The sequence below is a fragment of the Cavia porcellus genome, unplaced genomic scaffold (genome assembly GCF_034190915.1).
Source record: "Cavia porcellus strain 051 isolate PalLab524CR breed Dunkin Hartley unplaced genomic scaffold, mCavPor4.1 scaffold_10, whole genome shotgun sequence".
Taxonomy (NCBI): Eukaryota; Metazoa; Chordata; class Mammalia; order Rodentia; family Caviidae; genus Cavia; species Cavia porcellus.
In genome coordinates, this window is record NW_026947493.1 from 19,623,061 (window position 1) to 19,644,788 (window position 21,728).

Below are 21,728 nucleotides of genomic sequence, written 5' to 3' on the forward strand. Positions count from 1 at the left end.
TTGTCTTCCAGCCAGCTTACCTTGCCCTAATCTCCTCCATCACTAGGGCATGGGGATAAGTTAGGTTCATTTCAAGTCTTTTTATCTGTCTCTGAGTTGTTGGCTCATTTTCTGACTCAGGATTTTGAAGGAAAACTGATTTTTTTCAGGTTATTTCCAAAAGATATTTACTATTCCTATTACTTAGCAATTACCAAATAAAAATTGTTATTTGTTGATATTATGATTTGGGTTTCACAACATCTGTATGATAGTTTATCATTTCTATCTAACAGGTAAACAAACGGAGGCACTGAGATGTTAAGTGTCTTACCTGAGGTCATATATACTGTATAAATGGACAACTCGTGATTCAGATCCAGGCAGTTTAATTCTTCACCAACCACATTTCTGCCCAACAGTGCATCATAAGATAGTGAATATTTATAGATCATTTCTTTTAGTAGTAGGAATAATTAGTATACTTATCCTATAAAATACTAAGATAGATTCAAGGTATTCTTTCTGAATAATTTTAGATATATAGAAACCATATAAAATAGTACAAAAATCCCTGAGTGGAGCTTTCAACCAGATTCTTTTAATTGTTAGTTTCTTAAATAACCATCATAACTTCATTAAAAATTAACACTGGTACAGTGCCATTAACTATACAAACTTCAATCTAATTTTTTTTTTTAAAAGCCAGTCAAATTTAGCAGTGGGGGGGGTGGTATACCAACTTTAGTGACACTAATGTTAATAAGTTCTGATAACCCACTGCCATCGGACCAGCCTAAACTTCAATCTAATTTTACTACTTTTTATAACACTAAAGGTCCTTTTCTGTTTCAGTACCCAATTCAGTATACTTTGTTGTTTTCGATTGCTTTATCTCTCTTGTCTCCTTCAATTCATGACACTTTCCAATTTTTCCTTGGCTTATATAAAGTCAACAATTTGGAAGTGTCCTGGTCAAATGCTTTAGAGAATGTCTCTCAATTGGATTTACCTGACACATTTTCTCAAGCTGAGATTGTGGAACTGAGTTTTGGAAGAAAACCACAAAGGTGAAATGTTTTCCATTACATCTATCAGTATGCACACAGTATCAGTGTGACATCACTACTGATGTCGACCCGGATCACTTCGTCAAGGTGTCGCATGTCAAATTTCCACACTGACATGTTATTCTTTTTCTCTTTTCATGTTATGCTCATTGGAAATTAGTCAATGCTCAGTTCAGCCTACACTGAAGAAAAGAAGTATGAATACTTATTAATTGAAACATTTATGCTAAAATGATATGTCCTATACTTATTCATTTATTTTTATTAATATGTACTCAAGGATATTTAGTTTATTCTTTTTTTTTTTTTGGTACTGGGAATTGAACTCATGACCTCACACTTGCCAGGCAGGTGCTTACATCACTAAGCTAAATGTCTGGCCCTAGTTTATTCTTTTAACTTTATCCCATTGTTATAGATATTTTCTTGCTCAAACCATTCCTTTTGACATAGCCTAAGCTCATCTCACTTGTCCCAGCCCTTTCTCCAAGCAGCTTTTGTTCTTTTGTATTAGAGAACAGCTTTTATTTAGGAGCCAAGATATGAGGGCTCGGGATATAGCTCTATGGCATAAATGCCTGCCTGGCAAGTGCGAAGTACTGAGTTTGATTCCTGGTACAGAAGAAGAAGAAAAAGGAGGAAGAGGAGGATGAAGGAGAGGAGTGATGTGCGAGGAGGAAAAAAGAGGCACAAATAGAAGCCAAGATCTGGTTGCTGGTTGTGTTTATTGATACAAGGTGTGACTTCTTCCAGACTCAGTGAGTGAACAAAGCAATGAAGTACGTTTCTGTATATTAACCTTTGTATGAACACATATCTGCATTTATTTTTGTATCTAGATACCTGCAGGTATATTTACTAAAATGAAAAAATACCCAAATAAACAAAAATTCATACTGATATTCCCTAGTTTAACCCAGCGCCACAGAGAACGTACTACTTTTCCCTTTTGCATATTTATACCTTCTTTCTCTGACATTTATGCATTTGTTTAACTGTAGAATACCTTGCTAACTCCAAGTTCTGTAAGAAACAAGCTTACCAACTAGGGTAAGGCATTTACATAGAATTCTTTTATTTTGTCTTTACTCTTAAAATATTCAATCAAAACAGACAATACCACTTTCCAATGTTACTTAGATTAACTCCCCCCCCCAGTTCTTCAAATGAAGTGTGCCATAGATTTGAAATGTAGTTAGATTCATTTGTCACAATCAGACCTCCATTATGGGATGGGTAGATTTTTATAGTTATTTTGCACACGTATTTATTATCAGGACTCCTAGCAACTATATCATGCATTCACGGTTTTTGTAGATTTGTGCGTGTGTGGCCTGTGCGCACATGTGTGTATGTGTGTGTGTGGCTTTGCATAACATTTTTTCAGATGAACACATATTCACTGGAGAAAATCATAAAAAAAGTAAACCAGTTTATTGTTTGAAAAGAACCACGATCAAAATTGTAGAATATTCTCTGGACTCCACTATGTAAACAAAACCAGCATTATATATTTCACATTATTTTAAACCTCTTTTTACATTTCCTATATCATCAACATAAGACAGTAATTTGATACTCAAAAACAAGTTTTTTAAAAAATCTTTTTTTCCATTTTCCTCAGAGATTTCAGATTAGTAATCAGAGACACTCAGAAAATATTAATACATCCATACCAACAAACAACTGGGATTTTTCCTGGCAGAAGGAACTGATTAATACAATGTGTTCAAACATTAATTGATGGTGTAAATTAAGAATCAAATCCCTGTTTTAAAGATATTACATATACAGTTCAATCAAGGAAAACATTTAACCAAATTTGTTCATGAATTCCATTGTGTGCTTCTGAATAGCTAATTTATAATTGCATTAGTTTGTAAAATAATCTATTAATAAAATTGGAGAAAATTGGGCATGGATTCATTATCTCAGTCAGTTGTGGGTATTCACTGAAGAGCATTTTCCTTGCAAATGAGGTGGAGACCTCATTATCACGCTCAGTAGGCTGAGAAGCACATATCTGTCCTTGATCCTTCCAGTGCTGAGTAATGTTCCAGCAACTCTACTAATTCATTCAAGTCAGTGGAAAGCCTGATTGCCTGCTTAATCTTTTTTGGTGCTAATTAGTGTTGTATTTGGTTTAAAAAAATGTCTCATGATTTACTGAAATGAAAAATCCATTGTGTATTGGCTTTTTTAAAAGTACCTGCTCTTTCTGATTACAGCTCTTGGCCTTTGTGAAACAAAGGTAGGTTCCTGAGTCATCAGTGCTTTTCTGAACAGTTGATTTCCCACCATTGTCTGGACTTATTAAAGATCAGGGCAGAAAATACACCAAGACGAGACACAGGGAAGACTGTCAGGATTAAATTCAAGGAAAGCCAGTACATTTATAGATAAATAGGTAAGAGTCAAGAGCCTGTCATGAGGTTTCTATCCATTCTTTATGCAATCAATCAATGTACATTTACTAAGCACAAGCAACATGTGAAGCACCATGCAAAGACTCCAGACGTTCAAGATCTGGGCCAGGCACAGAATAACATGCCTGTAGTTCAGCTATTTTGGAAGCTGAGACAGGAGAATCTTCTAGGCCCATAAATGTGAGACTAGCCTGGGTCTGAGACTTTGTCTACAAAAAATACAAACTAAAAAGAAGTTAAAACATAGTCTAGGGCTTAAAAGGATGAGGCAAAGTCAGCACACTGATGTACCCATTTTTAGTAAAGTAAGTTAAAATACCTTTTCATGAAGAGAGATACAAATTTGACAGCATCTATTAGGATCTGAAATGCATATAATCTGTTATCCAAAAAATTTGATTCTCAGAATATATCCTACAGTAATACAGTTGATATTCATTATTTGAAAATTCACATACTCATTAAAATTTATTTGTAACTTGAAAATAAATACTTCCAGACTTTCCATTCAGTATCACAGGGAGAACAATGAAAACATTGAGTTGATGCTCATGTTCCCAGCTGAGGTCAAACAAGGAGACCCTCTGCCTGCTTCAGCTCTCATATTGTAAAAAGCATCTTTTTTTGGTCAACTTAGTGCCATGTGTGTCACATTTTGGTGATTTTTGTTGGTGATTTTGCTGTTTAAAGTGGTTAAAGTGACGAAGTGCTGTGTGGTGTTTCTAAGTCCAAGAAAACTGTGATGTGCCTGCCTTGTAGAGAAAATGCCATTAGATAGACTATGAGGCATAAATTAAAGTGCTTTTGCTTCTGAATTAAATATTAACAAATCAACTAATAGAAACACACAAAGGCCAAATGTTTGTCACTCGTAAAACTCTTACATTGAAATCCTAACTGCCAGTGCAATGGTATCTGGAGATGGGTCCCTTAGGAGGCTATTACAGCTTGAAGAGGTCATGAAAGCGGAGCCTTTATTGATAGGATTAGTAATTGGCTAAGAGGAGGCTCCAGAGAGCATGCTCTCTTTCCATCACATGAGGATACAGTGAGAAGGTGGCCTTCTGCAGGGTGGAAGGAGAGCCTTAGCCGGAATCCAACAGTGTTGGCAGGGATGTTCAGGAGAACACATTGCAGATGTCAAAAGTGCTGTGAATTTATTTTATTGACACAGACCAAGTGCAGGATTCACTGTCAACTGAAAGATAATTGGTTGTAAGACAGTGTATGCAGCACACTAGAGTCCAAATTTGTGAAAATGTACAGCTAGACTTAATGTAGCTGTGTGGTTTCAAGTTTTCTTTTTTAATGCTTTACTCAAAATATGAAATTCTAATACAAAATACAAAAGTAGTACCATATACTATTATAAATTTCTGTTGGCCATCCTTTCAAGAACTTATATATGATTCTCTGGTTAGTATTTTCCAAGAATTCTTGTGCCTTAGTTCTCAGATTCTCCAGTAAACATTTGTTCTTCAGGGATTCCTTATTTAGGGAAGATTCTCCTATATATCCAAGAACCTTCTGTAAATGTTACTTCTCATTCATCCTGAACCTATCTCTTCCCTCTACAGCCTTACCTTGTCTCGCAAGAACAATTATGGTAGGTAGCAAAACTAGGCATCAGTTACTGTCACTTGCAGCCCCTACCTGATACAACTGTGGGGGACCGGCGGCAGCTGAAAAGATAAGAAGTATAGGGGGCTGGGGATTTGGCTCAGCGTCATAAGCGCCTGCCTTGCAAGCAGGCAGTCATGAGTTCGATCCCTGGTACCAATAAAAACGAAAAAGACCAAAAAAAAAAAAAAAAAAAAAAAAAAAAAAAGATAAGAAGTATGAAATATAAATGACGTTTTTTTGAGAATGGGTGAGAGACACCCCTGACCCCCTGTGGCGTGGCATCTCCACCCCGGGTCCGAGATCTCTCTGTGAAACACGTGGAGTGAGGCACACAAGTAGCTTCAGCTTGGGGTGGAACCTAAGGGGGCATTAGGGATGCACAGGTAGCCCATTGGTCTTTGTTTGGCACCAGAGGTAGATTCCTAAGGGTGGGGGAGATAGAGCTCTTTGGCTTTACCGGCTACAGTGTCCGGCCTGGGCCAAAACCCTTTCATTACCAGGTATTAGACTTAGTAAGGGATGGCTCAGCACCTGTGTTATTTAATGTTGGAATATAGAATTTATGAAAATTAAGTGCATGAGCCAAAGACCCACACAGCAGACCCCATCCAGCTGTGCAATCTTGGCATCTTGCTCAGAACATGGCAGGACCCTGACCAGTGACTCCAAGCAACTGAAGAGCTTTGGTGCACCATGTGGCACAAGATGAAGGCCTGCATAACACACCCCATCTAGGTATTCAGCCTTGGTATGCCACTCACCTGGTAGAGTCCTACCCAGCAACCTCAAGCAGGCAGGGAGTTCAGAGGTGGTGCTGAAGGCCCACCCAGTGTACTCCCTACATTTGAGGAGCATTTGAGTGTCACTAGGGACCTGGTACAGCCTGACTAGTGACCTCCACTCAACTGAGGAAACTCCCTGAAGTACAGACAGATATTCTCAAACTAGGAAGCAAGTCTTGCATTCAGCTTCTCCAGGGGAATACAGGAAAATGACAAAATGAAAGAGCAAAATGCAATCTCAAACTTCCCGCCCATCTCAAAGAAACCTAGGAGACATGGACATAGATGAAAATGTAAACAATACACCTGAAACTTCTGAAATGATAGCAACTGAAATAAAGAAACAACTCTGGGAAGCTATAAAAGAACTCGGATCAAAAGTAATCTCCCAGGTAAAAGAAGAAATGATAAACATAATAAAAGAAATGCTGAACACATCTAAAGAAGACATAGTTAAAAAAAATTAAGAAGCACTGCAAAAAGAAAGAAACAGAATGCCTGAAATGGATTTAAAGAGACAACCAGGAAATCAAAATTCCATTGAAAGTTGGCAAAACCACCTCAATGAAAGTGAAGATAGACTTTCAGACCTTGAAGATAAGATTGTAGCTAGTGAACAGAAAATGAAAGATCTTTTAAAAAAACAAGGAATCAGAAAATAACAATTCAGCAGTTATAAGATGATGCCCAAAAACCCCCCAATATAAGATTGATAGATATAAATTAAAAAGAAAGTACAATATAAATGATATCAAAAGACAATTTATAAAAGTAATAGCCAAAAATTTCCCAAACATGGGAAAGGAAACTGATATATATAAGTGAAGCATATAGAACTCTAATTAGCCTTAACCAAAATAAATCTATAACCAGAATATAATAATCAACATCCCAGAAATTCCACATAAGCACAGAATATTAAAAGCTGTTAGAGAGAAGAGACAGATTACCCATAGAGGAAAGCCTATCAGAATCACAGCAGACTTCTCAACACAAACAATGAAGTCAAGAAGAGCATGGAGCAAAGTATTTCAGATCCTAAAGGAAAATGACTTCCAACCCAGACTGGGTGTACCCTGCAAAACTGACCTTCAAAATTGATGGAGAAATAAGATACTTCTATGACAAAGAATAGCTGAAGAACTTCATGACTACAAAACCAACCCTGCAAAGAATACTGAAAGATATTGAAGATAGACATAAAAATAACTACAACTTCAAGAACATTAGCTGAAAGAAAACACTAAGCAAGGCAAACAATTAAATGGAGGGGAAAGGCAAAGAATCAACAGCAGAAATATAACATGATGAAAATAAGCCATATATATCAGTTATAACCATTAATGTAAATGGCCTCAATGTACCAATTAAAAGAATCAGACTGGCATAATGGATTAAGAAACAACATCCAACCATATGCTGTATACAAGAAATGCATCTAACCTAAAAGGAAATAGACTGAACGTCAAAGGATGAAAAACAATGCTTCATGCAACAAGAACCCTCCCCCCTCCATAAAAAGCAAGGGTAGCTATTCTGTTTGCAGACAATGTGAACTTCAAACCAAGAATGATCAAAAGAGATTTTAAAAAGGTTACTACATACTAGTTGGAGAAAAACTTCAAATGGAAGAGATAACAATCTTAAATATATATCCACCAAATTCAGGAGCACCCAGCTATACAAAACAAATATTAACAGAAACGAAAAAGCAAATAAGCAATATAACAATTATAATGGGGACAATATCTCATTTACACAAAGAGACAGATTAACTAGACAAAAATTCAACAAAGAATGAAATGAGCAACTACTTTGAAGAAAAAGAGTACCCCATGCTGATCGTATAGTGTCATGATGTGAAATCCAGCAATACTATTATTCTTTGTTCAGTGATTTTAGCCTACTTTTATTTGTTCAATCTTAACATAAATGAAGATATGGATAACTGCATGGATGTTTAAGTGTATAGGATTGATAACCATATTACTAAGTTTTTGTTGGATATTTGAACAGAACTCTTGCAGTCTGTTTAAATGTCCACTTCGTAATGCTTCACTCTTGGACAATATGTAATTATCAACTAGTGGTTTCTTACTGTTTATTTTTTCTTTGAAATTATGTATTATTTCTACCTTTTTTCTGTTTTGTTTATTCTTTCTTTAAATAAAAAAAGATATTCAGCAAAGAAATAACAGAAAAAAAATCAAATTTGTGAACAATTGGACTTAGTAGATGTGTACGGAATATTCCACCCCGAACCATCAGAATATACATTCTTCTCAGCTGCACATAGGACATTATATTACCATATACTAGCCTATAGAACATGCTCAAGTAAAGGCAAAAGAATCAAAATTATTCCATGTATATTATCTAATCATAGTGCCATGAAACTAGAAATTAATGACAAGAGAAACTGCAAAAATTCCATAAACACATGGAAATTAAATAATACACTCCTTAACAATCAGTGGGTTACAGAGGAAATTAAAGAAGAAATTAAACAATATCTACAAGCAAATGAAAATACAAATACAAGTTACAGCAACCTGTGGGATGCAATCAAAGCAGTCCTCAGAGGAAAACTTATTGTGGTAAACTCCCACATCAGGAAAACAGAATGAATGCAAATAAACAACCTAATGCTACACCTCAGACATCTAGAAAAAGAGAGCAAGTCAAGTCCAAAGCCAAAAGAAAGGAGGAAATTGTAAAGATCAGAGCAGAAATTATGCAATAAAAAATAAGAAAACAATCCAAAGAATCAATGAATCAAAGAGTTGTTTCTTTGAAAGAATAAATAACATTGATAAGTCCCTAGCCAACCTAATTTTAAAAAGGAAAGAAAAAAACTCAAATTCATGTAATAAGGAATGAAAAGGGCAAAATCACTGCAGACCCTGTGGAAAGACAGAAGATCATCAATACCTGCTTCAAAAACCTCTACTCTCACAGGTTTGATAACACAGAAGAAGTGGACAGATTCCTAGAAACATGAATTATCAAAGATGGATCAAGTTGTAAAACTGCTGAATAACACAATTTCAATTAATGAAATTGAAAATGTAATTAAAACCTTACCAACAAAGAAAAGCCCAGGTCCTGATGGATTCACTGTGGCATTCTGCTAGAAATTCAAGGAAGACTTAATTCCAACACCCCTCAGACTCTTCAGTGAAATTTAAGGGAAGCAATTCTCCCTAATCCATTCCTGGAAGCAAGTATTACCCTAATACCAAATCCTGGAAAACATCCAACCAAAAAAAGAGAAATGCAGGCCAATTTTCCTAATGAACATAAATGCAAAAATTCTCAATAAAATATTGGCAAACAATGCAGCAAATCATCAAGAAGGTTATACACCATGAGCAGGTGGTATGCATCCCAGGAATGGAGGGGTGGTTCAACATATGCAAATCAATAAATGTAATACACCATATCAATAGAGCCAAAGATAAGGACCACATGATCATTTCAATAAATGTAGAAAAAGGTTTTGATAGAGTCCAACAGTCACTGATGATAAGAACCCTACAGAAAATTGGAACAGATGGTCTTTATCTCAAACTAGTAAAAGCCATCTGTGACAGACCAACAGCCAGCATCATATTAAATGGTCAAAACCAGAAAGCTTTTACTCTAAAATCAGGAACAAGACAAGGATATCCATTGTTATTCAATATAGTGCTGGAAATACTAGCCAGAGCAATAAAACAAGAGAGAAATAAAAGGAATAAAGATAGGAAAGGAAGAGGCTAAACTATCATTATTTGTAGATGATATGATCCTCTACATAGACGATCCCTAAAACTCCATTGAAAGATTTCTACATGTAATAATCAAATTCAGTAATGTAAAATCAATAGCATTTCTATACACAAGCAACAAATGCACTGAGAGAAAAATAAGAGAAGTCACACCCTTCACAATAGCATCCAAAAAGAAAATGAAATACTTAGGAATCAATCTAACAAAGGGAGTAAAAGATCTACTCAGTGAAAATTACAATACTCTGAAAAAAGAAATTGAAGAGGATCTCAGAAAATGGAAAGACATTCCTTGTTCATGGATAGGAAAAACAAACATTGTGAAAATGGCCATTCTCGGGGCTGGGGATTTAGCTCAGCGGCATAAGCGCCTGCCTTGCAAGCAGGCAGTCGTGAGTTCAATCCCTGGTACTGATAAAAAGAGGAAAAAGACAAAAAAAAAAAAAAAAAAAAAAAGGGAAAAAAAAAGCAAAAAAAAAAAAAAAAAAAAGAAAAAGAAAAAGAAATAAGAAAATGGCCATTCTCCCAAAATTTTTACAGATGCAATTCGAATCAAAATATCATTAGTATACCTCACAGATCTAGAGAAATCGGTCCTAAAATTCATCTGGAACCAGAAGAAAGCTACAATAACAAAAGCAATTCTGGGCAACAAAGGCAAGGCAGGAGGCATCACCAATCCCTAATCTGAAGTAATACTACAAAGCTACTTTGATAAAAATCAACATGATACTGGAACAAAAACAGACCTGAAGATCAATGGAATAGATTGGATGTTACAACCACAACTATAAACACACTCAGCTACCCTATATTTGACAAAGGGCCCAAACATGTTCACTGGGAGAAAGATAGCCTCTTTAATAAATGATGTTGGAAAAACTGGCTTTCTGTATGCCAAAAACTAAAACTAGACACATGCCTATCACTGTGCACTAAAATAAAGTGAAAATGGATCAAAGATCTAAATATTAAACAGAAACACTAAGTATGCTGGAAGACAAAGTAGGTAGAAATCTTAAAGACATAGGTTAGGGAGAAAACAAAAATTAACTGCACAGGAAATACTTCCCGGAATCAACAACTGGAACATCATTTTATTAAAAAGATTTTGCACATCAAAAGAAATAACTAACAGCATGAAAAGAAAATTCACAAGTTGGGAAAAAGTCTTAGTCAATTGTCCCTCAGACAAAGGACTTCTATCTAGAACATAAAAAGAATTAAGAAAATCAAACCCCCAAAATTTGAAGACCCAGTCCAAGAATGGGCATCTAAGATGAATACACACTTCTCAGAAGAAACATAAATGGCAAAAAAAAAAAAAAAAATACATGAAAAAATGTGCAGCATCACTGGTCATTAGATAAATGCAAATTAAAACAACACTGAGATCCCGTCTCACTCTAGAAAGAATGGCCAGGATAAAGAAAACCATGAATAGTAAATGATGGAGAGAATGTGGAGAAAAAGGAACTCTTGCACTGTTGGTGGGAGTGTAGACTGGTGCAACCACTGTGGAAGTCAGTCTAGAGGTTCCTCAAAAAGCTGTGATTGGAAGTCGCATTTGACTCAGCTATTCCACTTCTGGGCGTTGTTTCCAAAATTGAAAATATCATACCACAGTGATATCTGTGCACTCATGTTTATAGTGGCACAATTTGTAATAGCCAAATCTTGGAAGCAACCTAGATGCCCATCAACTGAGGAATGGATAAAAAAAGATATGTTTTTACACAATGGAGTACTACTAAGCTATAAAGAAGGACACACTGAGGCTTTTATAGGTAAATGGATGTGACTTGAGACCATACTCATAAGTGAAATAAATCAAATTCATATATGTAAATACTGTATTGTCTCCCTAGTGTAAGAAACTGAAAGAGTACTGGCCGTGAATCAAGGCTGGCAGCTTCCTGACACTGTTAGTTTCAAGCAGGAGCCTAAAGAGATGTCTTTCTATGGTCTGTTGGCCATTTCAGAATTTGGGCAGTGAAACGATCAAATCATTAGAAAGAAACACCTTGAAGCAACCCCTCCCTGCCTGGTGAGCGGCTGGGAATGTGGCAGACTCTGGTGGCCCAGGATGGGAGCCTTCGGCATTTACTGAGACTTGTGACATGCTGGGACCTGGAGCGCTGGGAAACCAAGCAAGCCTTCCCCTCATGCCTGTTATGTTTTGTTGAACTTCAATATACATGAAAGTATGGACAGCTATTTTGAAGAGAATGAGAGACTACGACAGCCTTTGGTGACTTCCCTGTTGTCTGGTTTTGAAGACCTAAATCATATTCCTCATTCTGTTTGGATCAGTTTTATACTATGTTGTTTTGTAAGAATTCTCTAGGGGGCTGGAGATTTAGCTCAGCGGCATAAGCACCTGCCTTGCAAGCAGGCGGTCGTGAGTTCAATCCCCGGTACCGATAAAAAGGAAAAAGACAAAAAAAAAAAAAGAATTCTCTGTATGTGAAGCCATGGACAACTATTTGGAAGAAAACAAGAGACAATATGATAGACAGGGAAGATCTCGGGTCATCTAGCTTTGAAATTTATATCTCTTACATTGCTTTGTATGTCCTTTTTTGTTAAGTTTAATTTTACCCCCTTTACAATAAAAAAAATTTAAAAATTGAAGTATAAAAAAAGAAACTGAAAGAGTAAATAAGACACAAAAACTTCAATAAATATTGTGAAAGAGTAAGAAACTGCTCAAAGGGGGAAAATAACTCAGGGAAAAGGAGAAAAGAAAGGGAAAACCAAAAAGATATGAAGCTGCATATACACACTTAAGATAGCTAAGATGATTGTACTATTGATGCTATTAATTCATGGAACAAAACAGTTAACATTCATAGGATTGGATCAGTTTTGCATGTTTATATCTGGTAATCCGAGGAGCTCTTTTGAAGATAACTATGCAAAATAACAACCTTGGTTATGTTCCTACCACCTTATTTTGAGGACCTAATATCATTGTTTTGGGCTTTTTGTTGCTGTTATTTATTTGTCTCTTTTGTTTCTTGCTTTTCTCATATTTTGTTTTGTTTTTCCCTCTAATACAGAAAGAATAGATGTACATGTATAGGCTTTTACGTGCCTAGAACTTTCTCTAAGGAGTTTATAAGAATTGATTTTATTACATGTGATGATATGAACAGCTACTTTGGAGAAAATGAGACATTATGGTAGCCATTGCTGATTTCCTATCATATTGTGAAGTCCAGAAATGCTTTTATTCTTTGTTTTGATCGATTTTAGTCTGCTTTATATTATTTCATTTCAATATGTGTGAAGATATGGACAGCTATTTTGAAGAGAATAAGAGACATTACAGTAGACATTGTTGATTTTCCTGTTGTCTGGTTTTGAAGACCTGTAATACTTTTTTTTTGGTACTAGGGATTGAACTCACAACCTCGCGTTTGCCAAGCAGGCACTTATGCTGCTGATCTAAAACCCCAGCCCACCTGTAATGCTTCTATTATTTTGTTTTGATCAGTTTTATGTTATTTTGTCTTGTTTGAATTCATTACATGTGAAGATATGGACAACTATTTTAAAGAAAACGAGACATTATGGTAGCTGCTGTGATCTCCTGTTGCCTTGTTTTGAAGTTCTGTGCTGCTTGCATCGTTTTGATCTGTTCTGCTTTGTTTGTTCTCTTTTTAAAAATAAAGCAATTAAAAAAAAGAATTGATGAAGATTATGCTTCCTAGTTCCCCAGCCAGCAAATCCAAGACTCCAGTGCAAAAACAGAGTTGGGAGACTGAGTCTGCTTTCTAGCATCAGTTGATAATGACCTCTGTGACAGCTGTGATAACTGAGGGGCCGTATGGGACAGGATTGATCTCCAATCAATTTGTGATGATCTTTGCTAAAGTCTCATGTCTCTCTTTCTGTGTCTCTGTCTCTGTCTCTCTCTGTCTCTCTGTCTCTTTCCGTCTCTTTCCGTCTCTGTCTCTCTGTCTCTGTCTCTGTCTCTGTGTCTCTCTGTCTCTCTCTCTCTCTCTCTCTCTCTCTCTCTCTCTTCCCCGTCCTTTCCTTATGTTCAGTGCTACTCAACTACTTTTCCATTCATGAAAGGGAGATTTTATTTAAATTGCTGGGCCTCAACCACAATATCAACTCACACCTGAAAAGCAAACAAATATATTGTTTGGTGTCCTGTGCTGAAAATATTTGCTTAGTTACTAGTCACAACTGACAGAAGCCTGTTCCTGAAGGCTCCTGTTCTGAGCCACGCTTGTGCTATTTCACAGCAGAAGCAGAGGCTCCAGGCGGCACACTGCTACTCACATCGGGGAGCATCAACACCTATGACCCTAAGGCCACTTCGCCCGTCTTCCTTCATTTCAGACAAATGCCTCGCAGTTCGGCCCCATCAGTCACCCACGAGGAGCGCAGAGCTTTATTTGAAGCCCAGCATCAGTTCTGAGCATTCAGGAGCAGCGGCTTTCAAACTTGGCTGCATGTTATAATCACCCAGATGTTTTTAAAATACTGAGTCCTGTGCCCTTTCTCATAAAAATCTGATTAAACTGACCTGAGGAGCAGCATAAGCATCTGGAATTTTAAGAAACTTCAAGTGGCTATAATATGCACCAAATTTTGGTGACTACTTTCTTAGACAGCACACTGATGGACCAGACAGTATGTGGCATTTTAGAGGTACCAACCAAATTTAAACTTCATATAAAAATCCCTGTTTTTAGAGAAAACATAATAAGCAAAATGTTTTGCTAGCTATCTTGTTCATATCACAGAGGCATAGAGAACAGAGGAGCACTGGAATGCATATGGCGGAGAAACGGTGGTTAAGTTGCCATTGACCTCCCACTAGGTAACTCCTAGGGTACCTCCTAGGGTACAGGGAGTATGACCTTTGAAATGTCCAAGGTAAAATGCTCCAGGGTGCTGTGGCACTCATTGATGAATTGGACAAGATGCCAGTTGGCTCCAATTATGGTGCAAAACCAACTAGAAGGAAAAACTACTGTATTTTCTATGCCTGGTGCATGGTTACAAGCACACACTTTTACTTCTCATAATTGATGCATAATTATGCATGCATAATTACGGTATTTCATCAGTGTTCAGCCTCAAAGATCTCAAGCCAAAGAGCATATGCACATAAAAGCAAGGACCTCACTTTCATCAGGTCAGGCAGGAGTCATTCCCCAGCCCTCAGCTGTGTCTCCAGACAACCAAAGCTTCCTAAAAGGAGCAGCTCGATGCTCCAGTTAGCAGATGCCACCTTGTGTCTGAAACTGTGTTTGCCTCGATGTCAAAGACACACACAGGTTGCTAAATGCAGTCATCACTCTGAGGGGCCATTTTGTTTCTCTTTCAAAAGCAGTTTCCTGAAGCTGAGGAAGAATAAGCTTTGACTTCTCCCCAGCTGGCCCATCCCTCATCAATTCAAGCTGATGCAACAATTAGCTTTGCCATGGCTTAATCTCCTTTCAAACACTCCACCCTATACGTCATTAATCCTGGCTGCTGCCTAAATCAGCAAGACGTACAAAGGTTTTCCCAAACTGGCAGTCTCAGATTGGATCCATCATATGCCAGAGGCTTTTGGGAGTGAAATGTGGTTCAAAGGATAAGAAAGAGAGAGACAAACCTTCTTTACACTCAGAAGCTGTAGTGAAATTAAATCCCCTTACATAAAGTGTTGATTCCATGAAGTGTTGATCACAGCCTTCATTCCAGAAGCTGTGACTTTTCTTCCCTTTACTTTTTCATTTTATGTTCTCCTCCAGAAGACTAAAGGATTTCATATCTTGAATTTCACCCTAGAATATGCTCTCAGAGGTCTCTTTGCTTGTAAATCTGTCTCCAGAGATCATGGCTTTTATGGCAAAATTTTCCTAAAAATGTATGCATCACTTGACCTTGCAAAGTCATAGTGGAATCAGTTTAGAACGATCAATAATATTAAAAACTCAAGCAAAATCTCCCCAATCCCATAACCTCCTCATGCTTTTAAAATGCCTCTGGCCATCTTCTGTCAAACAGCTTCTGGGAATGAAGCCCTGGGCCGTATATCACAGTCTGGCAAAGTAGCAAGTGTCCTCATTTCTGACACAACTGTGTTTCCCTTGATTCCTGGGCTGATTGCTAGCAGGAACAGGGAAGGGAATCTCAAAGCTGGCTGTTGTCACACACATAGAAAGTGTGGATGGGGTAGGGTCCAGTCCCCAAAAGTGGGAACTATTTTCAGAATGTGAGACCAGGGGGCAGGTAGAGTCGGATAAACAATTGTTACAAGCCTTCATGCTTCCATCAGTTGGGAAACACAGGCTGCCTAGGGAAAGGAAGAGATGACACTAGTCTACCTCAGCACCCTCTCTCCCATCTTCTCCAGCCCAGAAACCTATTTTTCCTCCCAAAGCAGCCCCATAGAAATTTTATCATACCTGAATGAGTCAGAAGAAACTAGATTCTAAGGCCCTTTGAAAGTCATGTTCAAAGTTAAAGGTTTTGTCCTTTGGAATTTGAGTTTGTGTTTAGGAGATCTCAATTCTTCACAAATACTGGGAGCCACACAACAACTGAAATTAGGACTCCAGTTTCTAATACAAAGCACAAATTCAAAGTTATCTGTCTCACTTAGTAGCTTGCTGCCTTGCTGACGGTCACACACCCAGTTTCCCCAATACTAGGGTATCATGGTGGTTTCCACTTCCCCTGAGAGGAGGAAGGGAGGCTCTGAGTTCAGGTTATTCACATTCACATGGCCTGAGCAGCTGTGTGTGCTACTCTGTGCTAAATCTAACTCATCCCACGAGTCCAGTGAGACCGATGTCCTCAGGCTGCAAGGTCCCTGGGTATACACAGCTCTCATGTAGCTTCTTATGGTCAATCTACAATTGAGAGCCAAAAAAGGTTAGGTCTGAGCCCACATCTGCAGATAGGCAGTCCACATTCTTTCTGGATGGATGAGTAAACAGATCCAGAGCGATTAGGTGACTGGTGAGCCAATTTCAAAAGTTGTCAGTGCCAGGACATGAACCCTGATTTCCTGACATCTGGGCCAGAGGGCTTCCTTGTTCTTTGGGTTTCTTTATAAGAGATCCACGTTGGCATTAATGAGCCTCTGTCTAGCTGTCCTGTTTTTGCCCTGCCCAAACGCTCCCTTGATTGTCTAACACAAGATAGAGGGACCCATGTGCTCCCTGTGTTCATAGCACTCACAAATTTGCATGTGATCTCCAGTGAACTCCTGGATGGGAAAAATTTTGATCCTTGTTAATTTATGCAAAAGCAGTGCCTAACACAGCATTAGACATGTGGTATTATTTGTCCATTTTGTGACACTGTGAACAGTATTGTCATCAGTGCATTACATACCCTTAGGTATCTATGCTGGTATCTTTATATTGTGGGCTCTCTTATAAAAACAGCAGTGACAAATTATCTAGGGAAAATTACCAACCAAATAAGTTAAACAAAGTTCTAGCGTTATCAAAGCCCATTTTCTAGATAAGGAAAAGGAAGAAAACACCCACAGAGCAAGCACACCTAGTGAGTTAATGCTGCATAAAAATTGCACGGTAAGAGCTCAATTTCAGGGTTTATTGGGAACCTATATCCTTGACTCATTATCTCTTAGGTAAGCAAGGCTTTATAAATGGAGTCTTTTATCCTCTGTCCAGAAAAGGACAGGGAAGAATGCGGGTTTCACACTCCTATATTCAATGTCCTGTTAGCTCAGCTGACTGGGATTAAAGTGTAATCAAACAGTAAAGACTTCATAGGCACTTGTCACTGAAATCAGTGACTTTGGAGACAGACATGGGCCCAAAGACAGACAAAATATATGAGTTTCACTGTAGCCAGCAGGGCTACAGCAGGTGATGGGGAAAGGCGAGAGCCCTCCCTGGCTCGGCCTGGGAAAACTTGTTCATCTTTTCACCCCGTAACTTCCTGATGATAAATAGAGGTGAACTATCAGGCGACTGGAAAATAAATGTTGTCTAAATTAGGAACAAAGTGGTATGAGTACAAATTATCGTTAATAGCTATTAATTGCAACATGTCAGTGATGTAGTTGCTGATCCTAATAGTAGTGATTTAGTAAAATCTGTGTCAGTCAAAAGCTGCGAATAGAGTGAATAGTACTTCCTGCCCTGAACCCTCAGCATGGGCAGTCACTTTCGGCTTGCTCTTCTGCATCCTGGAGACCTAAATGTGGGAAATCACCGAATGCCACTGCCCCCTGCTGGCCACAAGCTGTAGTGCACCCTTAGAACCTTCCAGGAAGGAGGGACCATTTCAGAACAATTCAAAAGAGACTTACAGAATCACAAGGCCAGGAAGATTTTCAGAGACGATGCAGAGGGAAAGGAAGTGCTTTATTAAATCCCGTACTGCTTATTACCTCAGACAGATCTGGAATTGGATGCAGCCAGGTGCTCCGGGAGCGTTTTGAGCCTTAAATACCAACTGGGAGTCTACTACATGTGCTTTTGTGTACACTGTTGGGTGCTTGGTTTGAGATCAAGATAGTTATAAAAAGCAGTTTTAAGAACTGAGTTTGTCTTTAATGTGTATCAGTTTCTATCATTCTTTTTCCTTTTGGTATTTTTTGAAACTAAAAAAGCTTACTTTATTAGCAACCAAAATATAGTAAAAGTCCGACTTGTGTAGAAACATCAATTGTCAGATATGCATGTGGCAGCTGTGAAAGAGAAACATTACAGGTATTATGATTAAACACAGGAAACATTGCTAAACTCTATTCACAGTCTAAGTGATTTTTAAAAAGCTTCATTGTAGGAGTTCCCAGTCTCCAAATGATCAAAAGAAGGGAATTAGCAAATAAAACGTCCATAATATTAGAGCTAGGCATAATGCCATTGGAAAAAGAGAGTTAATGGGAAAATCATCTAAAAATTCAACTGAATAAAAGGTGCGTCCAGGTTTTGAGGAATCTAAAATTTACATAATTTAAGGGATCTTCTTTAAGAAGAAGTATACAGTTGGCCATGGTGGCGTATTTTTGTACTCCCAGCACTCAGGAGGCTAAGGCAGGAGGATTCTTATGAGTTCTAAGCCAGCCTGGGCTATGTAGTGAGTTTAAGGCCAGGCTGAGCTACATAGTGAGACCCTCTCTCAACAGAACAAAAAAACACAACAAAGCAAAACACAAAACATGAAAACACAAAATTAGTACTAAAGTGGATATTTATGTGTAATGGAAAAACACAGCAAATTATTAGAGATCCAAAGAGTCAGGTCTCTTTCTTCTGAGATGTCCATGCAATTTGCCAGAAATGTACAACCATAAGGAAGGTTTCTTATTTCAGCCTTGTTTGCTTTCAGTGCCTAGAATGTGATATCGTTTCTACCTATAGCACATACTGGCCTATAAGGGGTTTGCTGCTTAAATGTCACGGGTTCCCAGTAAAAATGCTTTTTCTTCTCCTGTACCTGGTCTATGGAGGCAGTGGAGGAGTTGGAAAGTTGAGAAAGAGCGTGGATCATTGGAATGAAAAATGAGACTGAAATTGTAGGAAAATAGGACAGAGTTTTAAAGCCAAAATGAATCCCTTACAAATAAAAGACTATGTTGTTAGATGGGAGGCACCACCCAGCACAGCCTGTGGAAATTATAAAGGAACTATGTCATTATTGAGATTCTTCAATAAACCAGGGATACTGGTTCTGAGGTCTCGGGTGGCTCTGTTTATGATATGGAGGGTTTCCCACAGCTGCGTTTACAGGACATACAAGGGCGTGTGACTTTGGTGAAAGACCCAGTAAACGAGAGTCCTGAAAGCACAGGGCTACAGAAAAATCAGTCCTTCCCGCCCTAATCCTCCAACACATCTGGGGCTTGCTTCTGGCTCAACAATAATGATGTTTTCCTCATAAAGAAGCTGATGTGCACTAAGCAGAGCTTCCTCTCACTAATCCCCAAAATATCTTTGGAGTACAAACAGGAGACCAAGAGTAGACTCCTGCTAATTAGAGAAACATTTGAGAAAATGCCTTGTGCTCACTCTCCTGTCCTCTTCTGCCTCCATGAATCTGAAGGAAACAAAATCCCTACCATTAAAAAAAAAAAAAACAATAAGCAAGCTGTTACAGCTTGCAACAACCTCCTGAGATGAGGGGCAATGAGGCATAGCACAAATCCCAACTTGCAAATGCTACTGAGTCTCTCTGCTGACTCCTACCAGTTCTGACCAGGCAGGGAGCCAAGGAATAAAGAGACATAGTAGCACCTGCTGGGGCTCTTTTGGGGGATGGTTGCCATGGAAACCTGCCTCTGTTTAAATGGTGAGCATCCCTCAGCAGTCACATCCTTATGTTCTCCTGGCTCACAGTGGAAATAATAAGAAAGAAAGTAGAAGAAAGGTGGCAGGAGGATCAGCGAATAGACTGCTAGAAGACTAAGTAAGATGCTCCTTACTGCAGTAAAGGTCTCAAGGAAGCTGGGAAATGGGTGTGCTCTAAATGTAGCCCCTGCCGTACTGTCTGCATTTCATTCATTCATATACTTCTTCTTACATTAATTTTGTACTTCAGGCACTCTGCTGGGCGTTAGAGTTGCAAAATGAGTAAGACACCATCCCCTTCTTCAGGGACCTCATAACTCACATGGGAGATGCATATACACAATTTTCCCCAGTTAACCATCTATCATATTGTATCATACTAAAAGTACACATATAGATGTACATGCAAAACGCCACGACTTGAAAAGTCAAGGGTAATTATTGTGTTGGGCATAAGGGATAAGAAGAAAAAGCTGCAGAGAAAGTTTCCTCCAGTGGGGGGTCTTGAAGAAGTTTGTAAGATAGACAAGAAGAGGAATATTATCTGGGCAGGGCACAACGTAAGCACATGAGCTGCGTTCTACATGTGGTGTATTTAAAAACCTCCGCCAATAGTAACACCACCTGTTTAGCTACTGTTCTACTGCTACGTATTATCTCAATAACTTCAGTATTATCTCAGTAACTTCATGGACTAGGCACAGCTGTGCCATGTTACATATAGGGAAACTGGGACCCAACAAGGTGAGATAACTTGCCCGAGGTCCCACTGGTGTTTGATGGCAGAACCAGGCTTCTGGCTTCAAAGGTCACACTTTCAATCTTAAATTATGCTTACTGCATTGCTCTGGAAAGATCAGATAATACAACACTTGGGGAAACAAGAGAGAAGCAAGAGAATGATGACCAAAAGTCAAAGTATGTTATAATATTCTCAAATAGTTTTCTTTCTTCCTTCCTTCCTTCCTTCCTTCCTTCCTTCCTTCCTTCCTTCCTTCCTTCCTTTGTTTTTTCAGTATTGGGATTGAACCTGGGGTCTTCACACGGAGCTATAGCCCCAGCTCTTGGCTTATTTTTTTGTTTCCTGAGACAGGGTCTCACTGAGTTGCCTAGACTGGGCCCAAGCTTGTGATCTTCCTGACTTAGCCTCCCACAGTGCTGAAATTACAAGCATGTACCAGCATTCAGGTCTTCAAATGCAGTTTTGCTTCAAATTTTAATTTTATTAGTGTATGTTTACAGTATGTGATGATTATATGGATTGTGGGGAGTTAGTAAATGTACATAACACATCTTAATTCATTTTATGACTCTTTCCTTTCCCTGCTCCTTCTGTCTCTTGGTCCTGTTCCCATTTGCAAAAGATCTGCCTCCCTGTTCTATACGATATGCCCTTCATTTTCCTCTTTAATTTATTTATATTTTGTGTTTCTCACACATGCAATATGTAAATTGTGGGTCAGATTTATTTCACTAAACATCATGATCTCAAGATGCATCCATTTTCCTGGGAATGTCTCAAATGTGTTATTCTTTATAACAGAGCAGGATTTATGGTGCATACTACTACATTTTCATCATTCACTCATCTGTTGATAGATGAAGAGGGTGCTTGAAAGTTTTAGCCACACATAGTTAAACGATTTTTGGTTATGAAAAGCCATTGTGGCTTTTAAGCTGTAAAAGACTCTCATAAGAATTACATTATGAGGGATTTTGGAGTTCTCAGCCATCCAGACATTCAGAGTTCTCTGGATTCACGGCCCACCACTGCTAGAGCTGGCGGCAGGCC

At 38.2% G+C, this 21,728-nt stretch overlaps 1 long non-coding RNA gene and 1 other non-coding gene across 3 annotated transcripts in view; both read left to right on the plus strand.

The window, feature by feature from the left end:
• LOC134477844 (uncharacterized) overlaps positions 1-21,728 on the plus strand; it is a 102,641-nt gene that overhangs the window by 74,184 nt on the left and 6,729 nt on the right. The window lies entirely within an intron of this gene.
• LOC111754661 (small nucleolar RNA SNORA2/SNORA34 family) lies at positions 11,539-11,675 on the plus strand. The gene has a single exon (XR_002789343.1). It is a non-coding gene; the product is annotated as a small nucleolar RNA SNORA2/SNORA34 family (small nucleolar RNA).